General features: G+C 35.9%; 1 protein-coding gene and 1 long non-coding RNA gene across 7 annotated transcripts in view; one reads left to right on the top strand and one right to left on the bottom strand.

Annotated features, from left to right (window-relative positions):
* Positions 1 to 22,672, top strand: part of kug (FAT atypical cadherin kugelei) — a 407,027-nt gene that overhangs the window by 220,531 nt on the left and 163,824 nt on the right. The window lies entirely within an intron of this gene.
* Positions 9,834 to 12,911, bottom strand: LOC147908754 (uncharacterized). The gene is made up of 2 exons (XR_015545958.1): positions 10,167 to 12,911; positions 9,834 to 10,092 (listed from the first exon to the last, which is right to left on the bottom strand). It is a non-coding gene; the product is annotated as an uncharacterized LOC147908754 (long non-coding RNA).

The following is a 22,672-nucleotide window of genomic DNA, read 5'->3' as shown; positions in this document are numbered from 1 at the left end:
AGTACTACGGAATGCGAATCTCGTGTAGCTCGGTCAGTGGTATTTAAGTGTCGCGTAATTTAGTCCAGAACCCCTGACCCCTTACATTCCATTGTGGACCCTATATACTATCTCTTCGTTTCTTCTTTTCGTCCTTTGTATCTTACTTCCCGTCAATTCTTTCGTTGTTCCTTTTAACTAGAATATTTTCTCGTTTAACGACGAGAAAGTTTAAAACTCTCGAAGGAATCGAAATGCATTTCCACGGGACGATCCATTTGTGCTTCGACTTGCGTCTGAAATATAACGTTTCTTTTCGTCTTCGAATAAAGCAATAGATGTTTGCAATAGATATCTGCTCCATTGTGTAACGCACGGCGACGCTTACAGTTTTGTAAAGCTCGTGGAATAGGTAAAAATGCGAAATATCGATATTCGCTTCGAGAATGGTACTGTAGAGTGACAAAAAGTAATAATCGTCTCTTCTCAATGGGCGCACAAAAGACGACTGTGAGTTAAAATGCAAAGATACCACATACCTTCGTCGTGAATTATTCATGTCTTTTAAGATACAAAGGCAAGGTGTCATTTCGTCAGTTTTCATTAAAACATAGCTCTTTCGTTCGGTTACGTGAACTATCTAAGTAGCTTACCGACGTACTGCGTTACGTTGGTTATCTTGAACGATTCTGCTCAATAGTGGAATTTTGTACGAGAAAGATGCTTGTACGAGAAAGCGGCGCGCTTGAGTAGGTGGTCTGAAAGTTTAACAGCTAGATATTAACGAAAGTTGAGACGCACGGTGCTTCGGAATTGTATGCCCCAGAGATTTCGGTGGCTTTAATTAACATTACTTCTGTGTATTATCTCACTGATCTTATTTGATAATAGTTTCTCTTAACTCGTTGCACATCGGGTTAATAGCTTGACTGTATACGCTTAACTGTATAACAATAAATTTGTAATTCCATTTAGTTTGAATTCGTCGTCTCGCGTCTCCATTGTTTCCGTGAGCCGTATAGTTCAAGCAGCTCGCGAAGGGAAGCAAATTATTTTTGTTTACATCCGATTACCAGTTTTATTTATAGGCATAAAACGAGAATCGACTATGCAGAACGTCGCACTGCACTATTTATGAAATACTGTACGTTAAAGTGGACCATTCGGGTTTTATGATCAACGCTAACAGAGGTCTTGCAAAATTGATACGATCGGGTTTTATTCAATCGTTATCGAATTCTTTCAACGGCGACCGATACGAGTGGTTTTCATCGCGGGAGTATATCGAGGCCAGATATCTTGAGTTTCATTTCCACATAAAGCTTAGTCGATAAATCCTCAGCAGACTTCCGTAAGAGAGCAGAAGAAATTATTGATTTTTATTGCTTGGAATCGGTCGCAACATTGTAGGTGTAGTCTTCTCACGTGGAAAGATAAATCAAACATAATGCGACCGGGACGCGCAATGCTGTTTCTACAATCGATTTCTTACCCTGACGGCTTCTTGTTACGTCGTATCTCGCAAAAGTGTCGCTTCTCTAAAAATACTAGATAAATGTGAGAGAGAGAGAGAGAGAAAGAGAGAGAGAGAAGAAGAAATGACGACTGTTATTTTTATAGAATTATAATTAACGCGCGTTTTTAATCTTCACAGAGCAGATGACATTTTTGTGGCAGCCAATGAATAGATCGGGAGCTTAATCTTATCACGTTTCAAAGGCAAAGACCTCTGGTAGCTCGCTTGCGTGCAACTTGTAATGCAAGCACGCGGGCTCGAGAGAGATCATCCGATTAAGTATAGCGAGTTACGATCAAAGGCCGTGATACCTCGCGTGTCGTGTGCGGAATGAAAGTGTAAACGCCTATATTTATAAATTCATCCACGTAGCTGTTTCTGCACGATGGATTAACGATCGGGTTTCAAGTAAAGTTTCTCGCGGTTTACCGTGAAATAATAAGCTTCCAGATAGAAACTCTATTCTGATTGCATCAAACAGTTTAAATAGGGAACATTAGCTTTAACAAATCTATATAAATAGATTCATTATAGTAATAAAAATATCATTATTAAGCCTTACTCCTTTTCGTGGAATCACTCCGAACAAAATTTTACGTATTGTGTATGCCAGTAAAGTGTATGTACTAAAATTACATAATTTTACTAATTAATGCCATTTTGCTTTTTAATCGTATGTTAGATAGTTGAAACTAATTGAAATTATATATACAGTTGAAAACTATCCTTACGATGTAATCCTTTAATAGAAGCATACATTGGGAATGATCTCACGATATCGGAAGAACAAAAAATAACGTGGGCGGGTAAGAATTAAATACATAAAATAAATTTGATAAAGGGAAGTTTTCGACACATCAAAGTCATGATTCGGAACATTCGTCTAAAAGATTGGAAAAAGAGAACTTCTACAATAAATTTACTTCTTTTATGAAAATATAAAAATTTATAATAAAATTGGATAATTACGTTATCACGTAAATTACTACATAAATTAATCAAAAATTAATATCCGTACCTGATTTTTTCAAACGCCACTAATGTCCATAAAACAAGATGTAGCCTATTACATTTATTTTATATGATTATTGCTAAATATAACTCTCTTCTATTACCCGTATATATGTCCTATTTTATTATATAAACGTCGAAAGTGGTGATAGATAACAATCATTGATATATATTGTTACATAATAGGTTACATAATAATAACCATCATCGATATATAATGAGTTACATAATTTTGCTAATTGATCATTTACATTAATCTAATAATTAAAATAAAACAACAGTAAACAATAAATATAGCTGTTTTGTTATTTATCAAATATTAGTTGCTTACAAATCTGAATTAAAACAGCATATTGAGATTATATTTATCTACTTGTATATTTTCCACTTTTAAATGGAATGTTGTAATTTTTACACTACACTCTTCAAAGTTAATGAATGTCATAATATATCTACTTGCTACTTCTGATTTCGTAGACTTCAATAAAATATATCGATATAATACATATTGGCAATATATCAGTAATATATTGGTACTTTTATTCTTGGACCACCTGCACGCTGAGAGATTTTTCGTTATTATTTATATTTATTTTGTAGTAATAAATTCCTACTTATATGTTGAGTACAATTTCGTTTATATATATATATATATATATATATATATATATATATTGCTCCACTAACTTAATCTTCCTTTAGCGGAACATTTTTTAAGGAAACTGACAGAGCAACAAATTTTGAACTTTTTAACAACAAATGAGCAATATATGAAATGTTAATTAGAATTTATTCTGCTTATTTTGTTCCGGTATAATAAGACGTAGATTATTAATAACATGTGTCAATATTAGAATGATTGAAGTAGCTTCTGAAATATTTACCTAAATTGTAAGTTTATTAAGTTTAAAAAATTTTATCAAAATTAAATAAAAATATCCTATATGTTACGGAGCAATATAGCTACTCATCAGAAAAGCTTGTTGAGTAAGTTTATTTTATTAGGTCTTTGTACATCAAAATTACGTATAATTACCATTATACTTACATTTGTTTAAATTGTGCTAATATGGTAGTTTATAATGTAACAATAAGTCTCGTTAAAATTTCTTCATTCAATAATTCCAAGCACGTTGGGCAATTCCACGTAATTGCCCTCATCAGACAATTACGGAATGCTGCGAAACGAGGTAATGGTTAATGCGCTTATCGAAGTTTATTACTCACATTTGCAATGACGAATAATATACAATGTTCGAAGCAATTTATTCTAACGGAAGACAATCTAAAACATTTACGTGATACGTTGATAAACTTGTTTTTCATATAAAATCGCAGAAATAGGAGAATTATTCAGAAGATTACGAAGCAATTAATTACGTTATCGTACAACATTTTATGGAGAATTTTAAGAGCTGTGACGGTATATTTTCTTGCAGAAGGTTATTGAAAAATTGTTACTATTAGAACGGAGTTGAGAGCCCTAGCACGACAATATCAACTAACTTCCCTGGGAAGTTTAGCCTCGCTTGGAAAGCTTTGCATGATGCATGTTCTCGGGCTCAACATCGTACGATGCAAGCCACATCTCGTACGTTGCTGCGGGCGTGACCCCATGGAAGAGGAAGGAGTTCGGATGGAGCAGCTTGTGTCGGCCACGGATCAATCCTGGCTGATCCTGCGCGACTTAGCAACGCTATCGATATCCGTCTACCCAAACTGTTTTCTTCAAGCACCACTCTCTCGTGATATTCCGACTTCAATATTTTTACACATATTTCGCATTTCGTTGGTCTCTCGCTTCTTCTGGTTTTTCTTGACAGGATTCAAGTTTCTACCACCTTGAAATATATTTCGCACTCGGCTACCGCTGACGCGCAACAACCGTTACATTTTCCTTGAAAGATTTCTACGCAAGGTATTTTATTGCTGCCGGTTTAGGATACGCGCAAATAATTCATCGGCGATTATCGTATGAGCGTGCAAAAATATGAGAAATATTACGTAGAATAGAACACAGAAGATATAAGAGACGTATCACGCTGCTATTCATCTTAAGAACCTGGGCGCACGAGCTACGTGGATTTAAGAGCCTCTTAGCCTTTTCTTTTCGCTTGGATAGAACCAAGCATGAAAGAGAGATTAATTACACCTGCTTGTATATCGTAAGCAAATACGGCTTGCCCCACCCATCTGAATAGATGATCCGCTCCATGAAGTTCGTTCGACCGCTGCTTGCTCAAAGAATTGCTAATTACCTATCCACCATCCTATCCATCTTCTACTCTTACAAGCTGTTCTTTTCTCGGTTCCGCTTCATTTGCTCCAAAATCGTTTGCGTATACTTTGATGCATCCCTTTCCTTTGCCAACAAGCTCAACGTGCAGATAAGCAGAAATTTACATAATGTAATATCACCCAAGAAGTTTTAACAGAGTACAGAGTTAATTATCTTGAATAAAAAGCAATTTCCCAGCTTAAGCAACTTATAATACGCCACCATTTGTACACAACCGCTTTTCTTTGCGATTAAAAAAAATCAATGTTTGTGCCAGGATGTGTCAGCGATGGACTAGCCAGTTTCTTCTGACTACATAAAAGCCCGCCGTTCGTCGTAAACGTCACTGGCAGAGTTTTACATTCGCCTAATATACTTTCCGCTCGAAGTGCATTAAGGAGCCCCCGTAGCTAGGTAGGGTGAAGTGAAGGGAAACCGCGAAACTTATGACGGCCGATAGCGAAAAAGGGGATAGCGCGTATAAGAGGGGATTGGAGAAGGCGTCTCGCGACGGAAATGTAAAGCTTAAGTTCCTGTGACTTAGTGCCCCGCGAGAGACCGTGAAAATAAACCGCGGGAGTTACACGGCGGATAGTGACACGACAGATTAACGATCTTTTTCGCGATGTAAGAACTTTTAATTTATACCGAGACGGCACGTCTTCCACAAAGGAACACCCTCCTCTTCTCTCCTTCCTTTCTCTGACGCGATATCTCGATCGTCTCGGACCTCTCTCTTTCCAAGCAACCCCATCCCGGTACCGTGGGACTTTTGTCCTTTGAGCTACCCGCCTTTGATACCCTCTTCTATATCTGCTGGAGAAACGTCAAACGACGTGGAAACTCAGATACCAGTATGGTGTCGAGGGATTTCTTTTTTCGGACTCAGGTCAAATCTATCGAAGTCGCGTTGACATAGCTTCGGGTATAACCCTGTAGGTTTTTCATAGTATTTCTACATTTCATCCCTCTTGAATATGCCAATGCGTTAACCTCGTGTAAATTCACCTTGATAACTGTTTCTATTACTGAAAATTAACTTCAATTTCGATTTAATTTACTCATTATCTTTTTCTAATTCTTACAACTCGTAAAAGAGAATTCAATAAATAATAATTAAATAAATTAAACAATGTAAAATAGGGAACCACTCTGGATATTATGTGAGTAACAATATTATTATAAACAATCTAAATATTCGTACAGACGTTTCGACCTCTATCGGGCCATCAATGTTAAAAAATAAATTTGAAAATGTTACCGGTAACTACGCAAGATGTTCAAAAATTAAAATATAAAAAGTGCATGTTGTACTCGCATGTTGGCAAGATATGGTCTGGATTCAAACAGCTTTACATCAGAACTTGATGTTAGTCCATTCCAAAAGTCACATAATAATCGTATAAGATCTATTATATCGTGAACTTTTTCTCAAATTTACAATAGATTGATACAGTGAGAAATCAATATAAAATTGATGTATACATGCTTCATGTTCCTTTTACAACTATATTAACATAATTATTACCACCACTATTAACATTATATTATAATTAATGATACCAAAAAATTATTGTGTCATTATACGACTATATTTTACATTACAGAAATTGAACATCAATTATTAAAAGTTACAGTAAATACTTGCTGATTAACATTCGTCCAAAAAATTGAAAAAAATTGAGTATCATGTAATTATAAAATTCAGCGATATCAACCGAGTCTTAATACATTAATACATTATAACGGGTCTTAATATATTATAGATATATGTCAGGCAGCGGATCAGTATCTGTCTGTCTATTCAAATCACTTTTGCTTTTTAATGTGGACCATTTCAAAAATAATTATTTTTTTGTAGTAAGACTTGTCTAAAATTTCGATCTCTTCCCATTTGAATTCATGATTGAAACTAGTACGATGGTCAGAAATTACTTATGAAGATCCTGTTGTCTTGTTAATATCAGATCGATGTTCATTTATTTTAGTTTGTAATCTCCTTTTTGTTCTGACCAACATAACTAGCTTCACAATCCAAACATTCAATTTTATAAACTACACTCTGTTTTGAAAAATAATCTAATCGATCCTTATCCTTGTGTATAAAATTCTTTAGAGTGTGGTTGAGTGCTGTCTTAAGATGTATGCCAAGAGCAGTGGGTATAGAGCTGTAGATTTTACAAACGGTATATAATGAAATATTTTTGATTTTTATTAAGCAACTTAGTGTTAGAGATGGTAATAGAATTTAAGCCTTTGTTTTATTGCGGAAAAAATAAAAGAAAGTGGATAACCATTATCTAAAAGAATGCTTATGGTATTTCCGAAATTTTTTTGGTGATATTGCAGATTGGGAAAGTAAAAGAATTCTGTCCATTATATCATACACTACACCTTTTTTATGACAAATAGGATGATTTGAATAGAAGCTGATATATCTATCCGATGACGTCGGCTTCGAATACCGATAAAAAATAAGTTAAATCGAAATTAACTTTTCGATGTTTATACCAAAATCTATAACGCAGTCACTGACGCTGGGTCTGTAAGGCTCATTTAATTTATGTTAATTAAAATGCACTAATTAATTTCAAAGAATCAAAAAACATAAAAAAAATCGAAAACTAAATATATTTTAATTAAGAATAATCTAAATTTGCAGATATTAAGAAAATTATTTGACATTTGCAGATATTAAGAAAATTGTTTGACATTTTTTTACAAAGAGGTTCAGTGAGTCCAATAGGCCCACCATTAGGAGGATTAAAGTTAATCTTTACTCTGATAGAAATAAATATGGATTACTCAAAATTCAATTCCAATGCGTACCCACATTGGAAATTAACGGCAGACAATGTGGATCGTCGATCACGCCGATTGCGGAGGCTAAGTCTCTCGATGCAAATTAGATTTCGTATCGTGACTTATCCTCCTCGCGCACAATATTTCAACGGGAGTCGAGATAATGTCGGCATGTGGTGGCTACCGGTATTGTGCGCTCATCGAGCGACTATCCCACTCGTTCGATCTCGAACGTTTCATACGCGACGGAGGCATGTGTAGTGGGTGTAAATGAATCGTATTTCGCCGCTGTTAATATCGTAACTCGCCCGGTATGGGCGGATCCTAACGCGCGGTTTGTTAATCGAGCGTCGTATCTGCGGACACGTAGAAAATGTATTACTTAGGTAGTCGGAAGGGCACGCCATAAATTTCCCGCCTAGCGAGATTTATACGAAACGCACGGACACACGGAGGCGCCGTCGCTTTTACTGTCTAATCAGTCGCCTTCTTACACCTAACGTTCCACATTCTTTCTTTAATATCTGTGTTTCTTCTATATAAATATAGGGTGTAACAGCGATAAATTCTCCGTTATTAGAGTAAGCGTTAAGCTGTTACGAAACTGCCAAGTTTTTCTCCGAAACCTATTCTTTTGTTCGGGGGAAATATCTTAACACATTCAATCACGAGGTAATGTTTCTGGGTACGCAGTTGTGTCGTACACTGAAACAAAAAAATTTCTGCTGTAAACTACCAAAAGTGTTGGAAATTTAAACAGCTATGTTGCGAAATTACAATAACATTTTGTGGTAAAATGTACACAAATCTCTAATGCACATGTGCATGGTGCGCCAGTTTTGAAAATTCACAGCAAATTTCTATTGTAAATTTACAAATATTGTGAAATCACGGAAAACGTTACATTAAAAATTACGTTTGTAAATTTTTTATTGTAAGGATAGGTATTGTAAATTTACAAACATTTCTAAGTGTAGGAACTTTTTTGGCGCGAAAAGCTTGCCGGAAGCTTCAATGATTAATGATCGAATAATGTCGCATAATGAGCTAATGAACGTTACGTTAAATTAATCTAATGAGCATGCATTATTTCAAAGACATTACACGAATGTTGTAAAATTTGTCGCAAGACATCGTCTTAGCAGCAGCGCGTTTATCACCGTCACCTGACGTACAAACATCTGATGTACGATCGAACGATGATTCTACATCGCACGCGCGGACAAAACCAATAGCAATTAAGCGGCGTTTATCGATAGTCTCATTAATAATCCTATCTCATGCGCGACGAAGTCCTTACCCTTTTGCGCTAATCAACACGGATACAAGTATTACCTGCCCACGTTAATGATTATATTGATCCGTGTCTAAAGAGCAGTAATTACATCACTGTTGTTATTAACTATCGAAGCGCCACCCCGTATTTAACAGGAGTTGTGTAACGCCGATACGCACTGGTGAATCTACAAGCAAGTGGCTTTAGATTGAACATTTTCATCAATGGAGAGGACCCTTAAGGTACAATGGGAAGAGGGATTACTAGAGCGTATGCGGTTCACAATTCGGAAATAATAAACAGGCTAAATATGCTCGTTAAAAATTATATAATTTGAGGAATTCGATATATTATAATAGCACTCCATTACACGTTTACGCGTTATAAAATATTTATATTGATGTAATTTTCTCTCTTTCTCCATAGGTAATTTATTATCATCGAGATGGGTTCAGATATAATTTATTATTATGAAAAGCCATTTTTTCTCTTTAAAGTATTAATTTAATTTCATTTGATTTAGGATTTTCGTACTTGCTGCTTTTAAAATTATCTTTTTTCATTTGTTAATGAATTTCCTAAACTTAAATTATATACATCAAGAAAATGTTTCTTCAGGTATGTTTCAAACGGTCCACATTTTTATATTAATTTAATACAAGATAAATATTAGAATGTAACAAAAATTTTATGTAGAAATTAATATAATGAAGGTAAATGTTTGATACAAAATATGTGGAAATATATTTTCTTCAGTAAAATTAACATTTATATTAAATTAACATGTATACTCATCTTTTATTATTTTAGCTTAAAATTGGTTTTAAAACTATATTATTTTTATATTATTTGTTCACTTATTCATAAATTATTTTAATATTAAAAAATAATAATAGGCATCAATGTAACACAAAATATTTAAGTAACATTAGTCAATTTAAATTCAGGTATGTTAAAAATTCCACTCAGAAAAAACGGTACACACAACACACAAAGATCAGTATTAACATAAGTACAAAATGATTTGTCCTAATATGTAGGTACAGCGATTTGAAACGAACAATTTATTTTGAAAATTGAGTACAACAGTATATCAGTAGATACATGTTTCCCATTTTATTCCGGTTGATTTTCACGGTCGAACAGCTCGCAGTTCATTCGGTTCGCTGCATCGAACACTTCGGACACCTGTGGTGTTTCGTCCACGCGCGACAGCAGCCAAGATAGTTTCTAACGGACGACACAGAGTAATTAATGCAGAAATTAACCCTTGAGGTTAATGATAAGCGTTAACGACTAATCACCGGTTGCGACCAAGCGACCTCGTCCGATACTATTCCGAGGGATCCGTTGCCGGCCCACACTCATTAGCGTCCACTCGTCCTTAACAGCGCGACGATGAAGTTGTCTCCTATTTGTTAGCGAGATTCTTACAGGCTCCCCCGTCTCCGGCTCTGAACACGAAAGAAAGAGTAATTAATCGAAAGCGATGGATTTCATTATCTTGAGAAAAATGCTGCTTTCGCACGTCGCAGCGATTAATAGCTTTCGAGAGAGATTAATTGATTACTATTGCTCGTTACTCTTTTCCTTTACATTATAATCTGTCAATGTTTATGTCAATGGATATCTTTGATTTGATCACGTTATAAGAAATTACAATAGAATCTGAATTAAAGTACAGAGAGAGTGATTTTTCAGTTATATTCAACATTGCAGTGTAATTGTAAAAGTGTACTCTATTTTAAATTCATAATGTCAATTAAATTACACCCACAATTTGAGTTGCTTTTAATGTTCAGGTTACCACTGCTCTTACTACTCAAGATGTCGTTAATTTAATTCATTAAAATAAAACAATAAAGTTAAACAATTTTTAAAAATGTAAAAATATTAAATTTGACTCCAATTTATTATTTTACCAAGTGCATAATACTAATACAATATATATAACATAAATGTATATTTATTTTGAAACTAGTCACATAAATGGGTTTTGACACACAGAGAAGTTAAAATTTTTTTAACAGAATATTTTTAACTTAAGGAATTGAATTATGTCATTGCTCCTTTTATCTCATAGTGTGGTAAATTTTATCTATTTCTATTTTCCTCTCTCCTTTCCTCTCTCCCCTCTCTCCCTCCTTACTTCTTTCTCTCTCTCTCTCTCTCTCTCTCTCCTCTACCTCGTGTCCCAGATGCAATTTAGAGATAGTTTATATCGTGCGTCCAGCGTAATTACGCAGTTATAGTGATAAGTATACCGGGATACGACGATCGCGAACCTCATTCCGACCACGAAGCGAAGCGCTCCGTATAAACCTGTGAAATTCGATATTTCTTGATGGGAAAGCGGCACTTTCCAGCGCGTCACGAGCGACATAATGTTATTGCATCGTATCGGATATCCGGTCATATAACTAATATAACCCTTGCTCGGACAACTTTACGATCTAGGGAAACTGTCATGCGATAAAGATGTACACAGTTCGGTAAATAATATTTGAAATTCAAGCTGGTCGCGAGCTAAGAACGTGTCGTACGGAAATCGCTTCGCGTAGATCATCGAACGGGCGAAAAATCCATATACGTGGTGGATAAGTTAAACGCGATATATTTTAAGTCAACAGAGATGCCTTTCAAATAATCAAAAGAATCCTATTTTCGGTCAAAGCGAATCTTGGTGCTCAATAATATTCACATGCAAATTTGCAAATTGTATATTTTACAATTCTATAAATTGCACGTCGATTGTCGGACTTGGACATCGGACTTGCTTATGATGGATATGTCTTCGGTACAAACTCACGCAAAGACTTGGATTCAAAGTCCAAGTTAAAGTTTTTCATCATGTTGACGTTAATAGACCTACGTAATTGTTATTCTTCGCGTTCCGTCAGAATATTCCATCGGGCGAGCGTCAGTCAACATCCTTACCGCTAACTATTCCAATTTATGCGTTATAACGGCGACGAGATAGAAGCCACAAGGTAGAGTCACTCAACGTCGCCGGAAGGCGAGTTTTCTCGCGTGCGCCAGGAAATATGCGCGCCATGGCGGCGGCGTTCTCCATCGTAATTCGCGGACAGCCAGCCAGCCAGCCGGTTGTAAAAGATGTTCCGCCGTTTCGGGGCTCGTTACAGAAAATTTCCTTAATTTCACCAGCGAAATTGCTACGGCCTCTCTGCCGGTGAAGGGGAGTACACGCCTATAGTCCGTATCCGAGAATTAAGCTACCCTAACTCTTCAGTTGGGGGAGAGATAGAGAAAGAGAGAAAGATGAACGAGGAATGATGGCGAGCGGTGAGAGAGCGAAGGTAGGCGGGAACGAACGAGTGAGACAGCCGGGTCTGGATAGTGGATAGACCCTGTATAGCCCTGAGGCGACTTGAAGTATGCACTTGACGCATGCAACCAGAAGTCTGGCGTTGCAGCCCCGTCCGAGCATCAGGGGATCCGACCGCGAAGGCGAGGCGGGTCCTCTCCGCGGCCACTTCGCTCTTCCTCTCTCTCTAAATCTCCAGCAACCTGTTTCGGAGAATCCACCCTATCCTTCGCTCCACTTTCGTTTCTGCTGTCTGACTCGACACGCGCAGCTTCCATGGACTCTCTCCTCCACCGCTTACTTCTTTGGCCGGCTGTGTACCATACGACAATTCATGTCAAGCGCACCGCTCGCCGGAATTTATTACAACTTTTAAAGTCGCTGCGCAACGTCCCCGATGCCTATATCCCGTCATCTTTTCATTGTCGTGTCAGAATATTTTCCAACGTACATTTCATTTCAGTATGACGACTGAAATTGGAAAAGTATAATTAAACGCTCTTAACTTTAATGGAATCGGATTTTAATTTTTATAATGAAAAAACAGTGCAGAAACAATAAATCAATGGAAATCTTCAATATGTGAAGAAATAATTTTCTTCGAAATTTGTTCGAAATTTTTAAAATTATTTTTTTAAATTATTATTGATGCGTAGGTTAATAAAGATAATTTATTATAAAATTTGTATATAACAATATATTTTTATATATTGAATAATTTTTTACATATAACGAAAAAAACTGAAAACTGCTTTACATATAAGAGATATATGATTTGACACCTTGGAACTATTTATTATTGACTGCACAACTGATATTTTCTCATTCATTTATTCTCTCTAGATTCTTTGAAGTGAAATCTCAAAAATTGAGTCAGCCTCGAAAAGGAATGATTCAATTTTCACTCTTTAGAGTGAGATTCACTCTGAAAGATTTAGAGTAGAGAATTTACACAACCTATATGTACTATATACAAAGTTTCGTTAAAGTCAGAATTCGGCAATTTCACGAGATTCCCTTGTGAATATTACTCCACTATCAAACGTATGTTTATTAAAAATAGATCCAACACATTAACTCTACATTAAAAATTTACTTATTAATCTTCAATCAGTTACCGCATAATTAATGTTACGCCAATTCACTGGGGAATGCCATTTCTACATCAAGTTTCAACAAATCCACCCGGATATTTTTGGTATGCTAATTCAAGGCAGTGGGACGATAAATCGTGGAAATCTTCGACGTATCGTATAAGGCACTTCGCACGAGTTCCTTCGGAAGTTCTCCCACGAGGAGTAGAGTTACCCGCTCGAACGTATTACAAATAGCTCGGAGCGACTTTCGGAAAGCCCTCCAACACCGAATCTCGATTCCACTTAGAAGCTAAATCCGCGACGACGACTGGCCGTCGTAGCCTGAAACAAACGAAGGAGCGTTAAGTTGGGGCCCGCGTATGGCAGCGCGGTCCACGACCTCGTAAAATGTCTGGAAACTTACGTGGGTGGAAACGTCAAAGTTAGTGAATGGCCCATTCAATGCACTGTCGCGTCCGGTTGAACCGGTCCGCGAGATCTCTCGTTGTATTTATTTGGCACATTCGAGGAGAAGGGGGGGATAGAGAAACGACGAGGAGGCGAAGCGAGACGACAGGTCGACCGCTCGAACGCGTTTTCCGCGAAATGTCGACTTCTTCATCTTCTCGATCGATCCGTTTCGACGGGAAGAGATGACGGCCGAGCGGCGGGAAGTCCTCGATGCCGATGTTCCAAGTCAAAGAGATACACATGGACTACAAAGAGTGACAAGTCCATTCTCAAGCCCGTCACGCTTTCACATCCGTCGGTTTTCTTTCATGTTTAACCGCATTTTATCAAATAATTGCCCGATTAACATATTTTATTACTGTGTTAGTGTGATATCATTAAAAACGACGCAAAGAATAACAAGAAATATTAAGCAAGAGAAATTATTTAAAAGTATTAACTATATATTTTTTGTTTCAGGTAAGCGATTGATGATATGATATACAAAGCTTGACGTATCCTGATCAATGAGTAATCGTAAGTAAATTTGCAAATAATTAATTTACAAAAAATAATGCACTAAACAATGAAAAGAGAAATGTCTATCATTCGTTGATCACGCTGTTTCACTGGAAATACAAAACTTGAAATTTGAATCTCGTCGACTGCGGACGATGAAGCTTCGCTATCCCTGAGTAATTCACGCATAACTTAATGCTTCAATCAACAATTCAAATTGTGGTGTAGAGAATGCAGAAATGACGAATGCCGTAGTCTCTAGTTGAACGCTTCTTGCTGTTGCGCGAAAACACCTTGCGTCCTAGTTATTGTTTATGCACAAAATTCGTGCGTCCCTCAATCAATTATGGATGAAGTCGGTAAAAAGATACAATGATAACATTATTTGCATAGTCGTCATTTCCGACAGAGCGCTATTTTTATTATGCCAATGTGTGCAGATCAGTGTTGCATAATTTGTCGAAAGAACTCGCGACATTTGATATTTGAATATCGCAAATCCGCTGAATCTGCAAATGAATATTTATGGGAACATTGATGTCGCAGTGAATTTTATTTAAGTAAATATAACAGAATGCTCCTCTCTATGTTAATAATAACATTTATTTAATATGATCAACCAGGAGATGCAGAAAATAACACAGTAATCGAAAATTGCATTGTGGACTCAGTCAGAAGTAAGAGGATTAATCCTAGAACACACACTTTCCGAAAAATTCTAAAAACACACACCATGAGTTTTGAAATCCCACTGTAACTGTAATAAGCTATAACTTCGGTTCGGATTAATATTTTTAGACTCTTTTTTTTTTATTTTAATTCTAAAATTTAGCAATATTCATAGATTGTAATGCCAAAAAGTTGTATATAAAATAAAATTCTCCCTTTTCTTTTCTTCTTTTCTTGTACGAAGCAAACGAAATTGCAATTGAGTCTGGAAGAGACCCACGTGTGTTCTAGGGTTAAAGACAGTCATGGAAAATAAAGAAAAGATTTTCGCAATTAATATTATGTTGATATTATAAATTATTCGTATTGATCAGAAATAAGTTTTGTAGAATTCTCAAACTATTCTCTTCTAAATTCGCAATTCGCGTTTGACTTCGCATAGAAGACGCAATTCAATAGTAACTGTTACACGCTGGGACGGACGGTTGTATCAGGGAATCGTGTCGACAATACCACGATGGTGGATGCTGACGTAACCCATATACGAGAGCCGATAAAGTGTGATGCGTGCCGCGCGTTTATTATATGCAGCGTAACGTCGCGCACGGAATTAGAGCAAACGTCCGTCGTTGTCGTCGTTGCCGACGTCGTGGTCGTCGTTGTTATTTACCGATAGCTTTGCTAGACGTCGAGCTACCATATTGTATGGAAATCCACGGTTAGGATACAGATTGCTGAAAGCACTTACCGGTTTGTGGCCGGTTGTGTACTCGTTGCATCGAATCGCAAGCAAGAAACCGCAGTTTCGTTCTTTACCTATACGTTCAACCTTTAAATTAAATTGGTAGCCTCGAAACAGGGATCTTCATGTATATTTCCGTTTTATTCATTTATTCATTTATTTCTAAGCTTACGACTTTTTTCTCATAATATCTGATAAAATATATTTATATGTTTTTTTCGGAAAGAGCTTGTCAACATCCGCATATTGCTCTTTATTACGAAAAATATTGTGAAAAGTTTTGTATGCTGCATTTTCTTCCTGGTGTTACCAACCCGATCAATTTTACCATTTGTTTTCCTTCGAGATTTTGTTACATTAATTAATGTACGCAAGAAATGTGAAAGATACAACTTTTATTATGTTAGAGAAAATTTGTTTTATTACTCGATCGCTGCTTGTAATGCGATAGTAAGGCGATCGAACAACAACTCGACTGTAAGCGAGGTGCTTATCCTGTAACTAAATTTGCGGAATTTCTCAAAGTTCTAAATACATATTAGTCGACCTAATTCCACTTGCAACGTGCTTCGCACCGTGGGAACAATTATCGAAATCCTCGCGATGATTTATAACAAATTCTCAAGTAACGTTGAAACAAAACAAATCATCGCGTTACGATTTTTCTGTGATGATTTTTTTCCCGATACATTTATTCCGAAAATGTGGAAGTAAAATGTGGAAGAATCAAAATAACGCGCAATAAAAGCACAAACTTCGCTTTATGTTTGCGAAATCAATTTGATTGAAATGCAGCATTTCAGTAGTATTTCGTAGCAATTATACAACGAACGTATTTGCATGCATTTGTCGTCTGACCGCGCCAAACTCGATGAAAAATATAATCTATACCTTTGTTTATAAATTCGTTTTCAATTGAGCGGCGTTTGCTTCTCGATGACTGATTTTATCATGTATCGGTATAAATTTTATCGTGAAATTTACACTTTTACATAATTCTAGATTGGTCAGTTACCTTAAAAATACTTCGTTTCAGTTAACAAAAAGCATACTTTTGATATTAATATCATTATTTAATCCTGTTAATTGTGACATACACAGGAACATTATTTCGATATCAAAACAGATTTCATCAATAATTCTTGTCATATTAATTTCGCACATTAATAGCATTTCTGCAAGGGAAGGTGCGGACATGTATATCGTAGGTTATTACAAAATACTAATAAATCACTCTTATACCATTGCTAGATAATCTAGTGCTGTCCTGTCCCATAATACTGGTTGTCAAACTCGTAAAGTGTCAGACAAGTATAATGATATATAGTTCATACGATTCTATATATTATCGCATATATGAGAATCGATTGATTAAATATCTCGAGAAGTACTCATAGTAGAGAGGATGGAAACACTGTCACGATGTCCGATAAACGATGTTTCGCAAAAGAAAAAAAAATATTGAGTCTTTTTCAATATCCCTTATGCAATAGCGGCGCCTATCGATGTAATTTATGTACGAAAGAGCCTCGCTTTGAGATCGATTTCGCACGCATCGTGCATCGTGGATAATCAATTACTTCCGCATAATAACAACCGTCCCTCCGCGCCTCGTTTATACGTATAGAAGATTCTCTATGTCTGCTGGCACGTTCTACGACCTGACCAGCCTCGAGGAAAAGATCGGAAGAGTTAAAGGCGAGAATTTTTTCGAAAGTGTAAGAATTGTGTAAGAATGATGGCTAGTTTAAATCCCCTTCTCCCCTCCCCCTTCCTCAGCTATTATATGCAGGAAAATAATAGAGATGCATTTGATAACCTTTTCTCGTCTCTTAACGTTTCCAAAGTAGAATTCTAATTACCTGACATAGACTTTTATTGTGCCACGAAAGTGTTAAAATTAATTAGAACCACGTTGATGCTCTCCTCCCGACGACAGTTAATGGCTGTGCCAGCAACGTCGAGATTGTCGAGTTGTCTCTTAGTTAACTGGAAGCTCAACGGCCACCTTTTACACTAATGAGTAGTGCCTCCATAGGGACTAAAGATACCGAAGCAGTAACGATTTGCGGGCATGCGTGTCGTTTCCACGGCAATCTGGATTTTCGGTGATTTATACATGTCGTTCGAGAGATATTCCATCATTTTGCACTGGCTAGTATCGGAAATAAGAACTAAACTGAATAAACGTAGAGAAAAGACAATGTTGGAAACATTTTCGCGAAATAATTTTGTTTGATGTGTAACTCATGGTTATAAAATGGTTTTTGCTTAAACTATAAACGTAGAAACAGCGATCAAGAAATTGTGTATAATATAATTCAAAAATAAGACAAACTCAATCTATACAAATACTCCCATGGTTTTGCTGAAGTATCTAAAAAAAGCTTATACACACAGAAAATAATTTGACTGAATTATTAAAATATTTATGGAAGATTATAAATTGGTTGTTAAAATGTCAATTTTTTTGTTAGCTTTATCATACCTAACTTTCAACTACAGGTATGAAAATTATAGATTAAATATCTTACATAATTATTTTATTGATCTAACAAAATTATCTTCAGATTTGTATCTAACTAAATTTTGAAATAAATAAAATAAAAGAATTTTCTTTTTACTTATTATCATAACCACTCCGTGGGTGATAATAAAGTAAAAAGAAAGTTTTTTCAATATTCACTTTTTTCACCGAGTTTTTTTTACAATCTATTATTTTATGACTTTATATATTATAGCATATAGATGAATGTGATAGCTGAGATATGTGTGTGTGTATATATATATATATATATATATATATATATATATATATATATATATATATATATATACACACAATATCTCTCATATTTCCAAGGTACTTTGCAATAATCGGTCTTCAAGCTTTGCCAACATAATCAGAACTTTATACCGTGGAGTCTCCCCGTTGGAATTTGCATATCGCGTCATCTCGCAGCTTCCCCTCCGAAGGGAGTCAGCGCTACGAAATCCCGACACGATGGATCGCATTAAAACAACAACTTGCACGCAAAGGGATTTTGATCCTGATCATTATAACTGTTTCTTTACGTCGCGTTAAACATTGCATCGAGGCGTGATTTAAATAAGCTGCATTAAAACGTTTCTGCGTTGAATCACGCGTAATTGCAAACGATATTTTCCGCACTGTGGAACAACCACATTGTGATCAAAGCACATTGCGACTAAATTGTGCCCAAACGCGCGAGATTGCACTCTGCATTTGCAAACAACGATTTTAATATCAACGGAATAAATTTTCGTTTATTCAATTATTCTTTTTGTCAAGTGTTTTTTAATATTCTGCAGGCACAAAGTAATCCCATACGCAATGAACACAAAGTGGTTAAACATTGCGAGGTGATGCTCGTGGCTGTCAGTAATGCTTATCTCGATTAATAATCCGATGCGAACGGGGTGCGGTTTTCTTCACACGCATTGAATAAATTATCACTACGCAGAGGCTCGCATTGACTCGCCAGGACGCGGCGCGAAACGAACAAGAGGGAATAGTGAATGAATCGATAAAGTGAGGTGTATGCGTGGGCCAGGATCGTGTACGCCGTGCGTCTACCGTCGCTCTCGATCATTTTCTCTCCGATTCTACAACCCCGCTGTATTTGGAATTCCGCGTAGGACTGGTTTTCACGTTCCGTCCACTTCCTCATCCCGGACCGGCGTGTCTCTCCTTACCTTGTAACCTGAATAAACGCGACGATTTCTCCCGATAATCATGTTTCATACTATCTGAATAAATCATGCGATTATCGACGTTGTTACGCGAATCGCTTGCGCGATCCTTCTAAACTGGTTATTAATGGTAATTGTATAATAATTAACCGGACCTTTGATCTCTCTCTCTCTCTCTCTCTCTCTCTCTCTCAAGAGTAGTGGGTGATCATTCAGGCATGCGAGAAGTTCTCTGATCTTGACAGCAATCACCGCGGCTAAATCGAATCCGTTTATTCACGATTGATATTCACATTTTAATTACTTAGATCCGTTTATGACTATGGATGATGGTCAGATGTAAACGTGAATAAATCTATGTGATTGCGTGAATTATTTAATGCTTTATGTAATTTCATTTTAATCTAGTTTTATGATGGATTTTTCAATTACATTTCATGAAGTTTACAATCAAGGGATTTGTAATATTTAAAATAATTTATATTTTAGGTAGGGGTATATTTTTGGAATGAATATTTCTATTTTTCGAAAGAGTAGCGTGAGTTCAAATTTTCAAATTAAATATGTACTAGGGATATTCCGATATAAGCGACATTTTGAAACATCATATCATTACCCCTTTTGATATTCGATATTTATATCGAAACTTTTAGTTTTCATATCGTAACATATCGGATCTGGATTCCTAGATATCAATTAATTCGATAAAAAGTCTATTTCCGAAATATTCAACTTCATAAACGTATGCATAAAGAAAATTATTCTTCTCCACACATCCCTAATGCGTACACGCCTGCATATGTATTTCATATAAATTCTTAATATTTTGGAACAAGTGATCCGCACTTAATATCGCTGGAAGTATAGTATATTCATAAATTACCCAGCGACGCCGGATTTGCTCTGTAATCTCTTGACATTTAACGCAACGTGGATAGCCCCGCGTGAGGCAGCTTTAGAACTAGCTATTATAGGAAAGTTTCATAAATTTTAGCAGGCTAAATCTTTCGCCAACTTCTATTCTAGTACGCTGATAAATAATTCAGTTGTGCTTGAGCTGTAACGCCCCAGGCACATTACTTAACCTGTTTATATCGGAAGACTGTGCCCGGTTATCTTTGCCGGTGTAAATAATAAATTTCATACCCGATGATTGACCCAGAGACCCAGAGAGAACAGTAGAGGCTCTTTAGGATTATCCGTTTTATGGTCCATTCAACCGAAGAAGGATCGCTACTCGTGCTGATGAGAATACGATGAAAAGTAATAGGAGGTAGTGCAAGCATGACGAGTATTGAAAGATAATACATTCCATAACAGAGAGTTGGGTGTAAACAACCTACGATAACCTCAGTTTATATGGATATTATGTAAATTATCTTCTTATATACAACGTACAATTCTCTTCTCTTATATAAGGAATACATTATCCAAGGTGTTTATAAAGTCTGTGTTTTTCTCTGTTTCTTCTTTTCAAATGACGGCTTTATTCAATGTTCCGCGTTCCGAAACTATCGACAGCGACACTTTAAGGAAACGAGGTCAGATATCGACAGTATCTTCGCTCTCCTGTTGCATCTCATTTACGTAGTCGTGTTATTATTGGCGATGGCGAATGTACGTATCAAAAGAGAAACAAACTCTCTTTCATCTGAAGATTCCATTCGCAAGCCCATCTCTTCAATTTCCTTTTCGCCACACTTCTGACAGATATCGAGGCAAAATATAGAAGTCTCTTCCATTATATTATCGCTACTGTGCATGAGCACAAGGGTATCAATTGCATGTGCAAATATTTATCAGCGGCGTCACGAAAGGAATCGCCATCGCGCAGAGGGAAGACAATGAGAGAAAACAGGAGGACGGTAGAGATTCAGTTTGATTCGTATTCGGTGCTACAATCGTTGTTCCCAAGGGAAGGAAGCGTATCGAGTAAGAGCTGTCGTCTCCACAACGAGGAGACGCTCACAAAGGAGACGTGGTGAAGCTCGACGTAATGCGCGGCGAGCAATCACGTTGCTTCTACATTTTCATAGCTGTAACCTACGAACGCGTAATCATAATGGGACTACCTCAGCGTGTTTCTTCGAGATTCAAGTGCAGTATTATCGTGTCTGAGGAACAGCGAACCGAGATGGAATAAATAACCCGAGAGAAGCCACGCGTTCGCCGCCAGTGTTGCTTCAATGAAACGCTGATGAAGAGAACAATAATATTGTCGTCTAATTTGTAAAAGCAGCACGCAAACAAATCTGAATGATGGGAAAAATATAAATACAAAGATTGAGAAAAAAATACAAATAGTATAAGTATGTTGTACACAGTCGGAAAATTTGTGTTAAATTTATTATATTTTATGTATCCCGAATAGTCCACTCAAATTTTTGTGTTAATTTTTTTTAGTGTTACAACATTGAAAAAAATTTCTAGTTGAAAATGAACGAATCAGAATTCTAGTTATCTCAACTATGTAGAATTCTGATAGATTTAACTAGAAAATTCTGATTTGTATTTTTCCATTTTCTAGAATTACTATTTGATCCAATCATTTTTCTCAGTGCAAAATGAATATGTTAGAAAGTCAACATAAATACTAATATGTAAAAAATGAATACAAAAAATATAACACTAACATATTTTTAAATAAATTATGGAAGAATATTTTTTTAAATAAAATTAACATTTGTATGTCAAATTAACACATATTTTATCCATTTTTTATTTTAGAATTTGCGTTTTAATGTACATTATCTTTATGTCATTTGTTCACTTATTCATTATTTTGACAAGAAATATTGAATATCAAAATATGCAAATAAAATAATCACATCATATTAAATCAGTTAAATTAATATTCAGTTAATAGTTAGTTATATATTAACTATTATAATAAAAATTTAACACAAAAATTTCAACAAAGACCGGTTTACAATACAAAATATTTTCACTGTATATATTGTATATGTTATTAATATTGTACAGTGCGTGTAATACGAAATTAGAATGTATCACAATTCTTCTACACAAAAAAACAGTAATATTAAATAACGCTTCCATCAATTAATCGACGCGGTTAAAATATAAAGTAACGAAGGTAAAACACATATAATTTTGTTCACAATTTGTGAATAAGCCAGTAAACGCAGCAGTGATGAGAAGCCATCTATATTACGGATAATAACGAATTAATTACGAGAAAATGAATTTACGATAAACATTATTCCGTAACTGGCAACTCGTCTACTATGCAGTATTCATCGAAAATTACGTCACGATGCAATTTTTGCGAGTGAACGTTGCAATCGAATCGCTGCG

This window comes from Acromyrmex echinatior, chromosome 8 (genome assembly GCF_024713525.1).
Source record: "Acromyrmex echinatior isolate Ae372 chromosome 8, ASM2471352v2, whole genome shotgun sequence".
Classification (NCBI taxonomy): domain Eukaryota; kingdom Metazoa; phylum Arthropoda; class Insecta; order Hymenoptera; family Formicidae; genus Acromyrmex; species Acromyrmex echinatior.
This window is presented reverse-complemented; position numbering and strand designations above follow the sequence as displayed.